The sequence below is a fragment of the Arachis hypogaea genome, chromosome 18 (assembly GCF_003086295.3).
Source record: "Arachis hypogaea cultivar Tifrunner chromosome 18, arahy.Tifrunner.gnm2.J5K5, whole genome shotgun sequence".
NCBI lineage: Eukaryota > Viridiplantae > Streptophyta > Magnoliopsida > Fabales > Fabaceae > Arachis > Arachis hypogaea.
The window spans coordinates 55467653-55470417 of record NC_092053.1 but is presented as its reverse complement, the minus strand read 5'-3'; the positions used below and the strand labels follow the sequence as shown (position 1 = coordinate 55470417).

Sequence of the window (2765 nt, the reverse complement as noted above, 5' to 3'; positions counted from 1 at the left end):
CCTACTCGGAATACCACAGACAAGGTTTAGACTTTCCGGACTCTCATGAATGCCGCCATCAATCTAGCTTACACCACGAAGATTCTGATTAAGAGATCCAAGAGATAATCATTTAATCTAAGGTGGAACGGAAGTGGTTGTCAGGCACGCGTTCGTGGGGGAATGATGATGATTGTCACGTTCATCACATTCATGTTGAAGTGCGAATGAATATCTTAGAAGCGGAACAAGTTGAATTGAATAGAAAAACAGTAGTACTTTGTATTGATTCATGAGGAACAGCAGAGCTCCACACCTTAATTTATGGAGTGTAGAAACTCTACCGTTAAAAATACATAAGTGATGAAGGTCCAGGCATGGCCGAATGGCCAGCCCCCAAACGTGATCACTAGTCTCCTAAGATGAACAATAGATTAAAACTGAGACCAAAGATGTCTAATACAATAGTAAAAAGTCCTATTTATACTAAACTAGCTACTAGGATTTACAGAAGTAAGTAATTGATGCATAAATCCACTTCCGGGGCCCACTTGGTGTGTGCTTGGGCTGAGCTTGAATGTTACACGTGCAAGGGCTCTTTCTGGAGTTGAACGCCAAGTTGTAACATGTTTCTGGCATTCAACTCTGGTTCGTGACGTGTTTCTGGCGTTTAACTCCAGACTACAGCGTAGAACTGGTGTTCAACGCCCTTTTGCGTCATCTAAACGCAACCAAAGTATGGACTATTATATATTGCTGGAAAGCCCTGGATGTCTACTTTCTAACGCAATTAGAAGTGCACCATGTTGAGTTTTGTAGCTCCAGAAAATCCACTTTGAGTGCAGGGAGGTCAGAATCCAACAGCATCAGCAGTCCTTCTTCAACCTCTGAATCTGATTTTTGCTCAAGTCCCTCAATTTCAGCCAGAAAATACCCGAAATCATAGAAAAACACAAAAACTCATAGTAAAGACCAAAAATGTGAATTTAACATAAAAACTAATAAAAACATCCCTAAAAGTAACTAGATCCTACTAAAAACATACTAAAAATAATGCCAAAAAGCGTATAAATTATCCGCTCATCAAACGCCCTTGCTGTGCACCCTTACTGGCGTTAAATTCCAGTCTCTCTAGTGTTTTGGGCGTTAAACGCCCGGCAGGGATGTCCTTGCTGGCGTTCAACGCCAGCTTCCCTGGGTTTGTGGGCATTGAACACCCAGTGAGGGGTTCTCACTGGTGTTCCGCGCCAGGCTTGCTGCCATTATGGGCGTTGAACGCCCAGTGAAACCTTCTTCACTGGCGTTCATTGCCTTTCCAATCTTCTCGGATTTGGTCTCTACCTCCATGGTTATGGCCTCGCACTCTTCTCTAGGATTTACCTCAGTATTACTATGAAGAGTTTCAGGAGGAATCTCAGGGATCCTCTTGCTCAATTGACCAACTTGCACCTCCAAGTTTCTATGTGTGGTCTTAGAGACGCTGGAAACCAGAGTGACTAAGTCAGAAAGACTTTTCTAAGAGGTTTCCATATTCCCTTGAGAAGATGGGAATGGTGGTCTATTATTGAACCTATTCTGGTTCCTACTACCTTGATTGTTATTGAAACCTTGCTGAGGTTTCTGTTGATCCTTCCATGAGAGGTTAGGATGATTCCTCCATGAAGGATTGTAGGTATTTCCATAAGGTTCTTCCACGTAATTCACCTCCTCCATGGAGGGTTGATCAGGATCATAAGCTTCTTCTTCAGGGAGAAGCTTCCTGAGTACTGCTAGCTGCAGTTTGCATTCCAGTCAGATGCTGGGAGATCATATTGACCTGTTGTGTCAAGATCCTGTTCTGAGCCAATATGGCATTCGGAGTATCAACTTCATGAACTCCTTTCTTCTGAGAGATCCCATGGTTTACAGGATTCCTTTCAGAAGTGTACATGAATTGGTTATTTGCAACCATTTCAATGAGTTCTCTTGCTTCTGCAGGTGTTTTCTTCAAGTGGAGTGATCCACCTGCAGAGCTGTCCAATGAGATTTTGGACATCTTAGACAGACCATCATAGAACATGCCTATGATAGAACATTTTGAGAGCATGTCAAGAGGACATCTCCTGATCAATTGCTTGTATCTTTCCCAAGCTTCATAGAGGGATTCACCTTCTCTTTGTCTGAAAGTTTGAACTTCCTCTTTAATCTTGCTCATCCTTTGAGGAGGAAAGAATTTAGCCAGAAAAGCATTAACCACCTTTTCCCAAGAGTCTAAGCTCTCTTTTGGTTGAAAATCAAACCATATCTTAGCTCTGTCTCTTACAGCAAAGGGAAAGAGCATAAGTTTATAGACTTCAGGATTTACTCCATTAGTCTTTACAGGATCACAGATCTGTAAGAATTTAGCTAAAAACTGATGTGGATCTTCCATTGGAAGTCCATGGACTTTACAGTTCTGCTGTAGAAGAGAGACTAACTGAGGCTTAAGCTCAAAATTGTTAGCTCCAATGGTAGGTACAGAGATACTTCTGTCATAAAAGTCAGAGGTAGGCATGGTGAAGTCTCCAAGAACCTTTCTGGCATCACCTTCAGGTTCAGCCATGTCTCCTAATTCTTGTTCAAAGTTTTCTGAAAGGTTTCTTCTGGAGTGTTATGCTCTAGCTTGTTGTAAGCTTTTCTTCAGAGTCCTTTCAGGTTCTGGATCAATATCAAAGAGGGGTTCTTTATCCTTGTTCCTGGTCATAAACAAGAAAAAGAAAAGAAAGGAACGAAGAAAGCTTTTTCTACTTTCAGTGAGATGTGAAGAA

General features: G+C 41.8%; 1 non-coding gene across 1 annotated transcript; it reads left to right on the top strand.

Moving 5' to 3' along the window:
• Positions 1 to 2060: 2060 nt before the first annotated feature.
• LOC112773992 (small nucleolar RNA R71) lies at positions 2061 to 2167 on the top strand. Its single transcript, XR_003188508.1, has one exon. It is a non-coding gene; the product is annotated as a small nucleolar RNA R71 (small nucleolar RNA).
• The last annotated feature ends 598 nt before the right edge of the window (positions 2168 to 2765 follow it).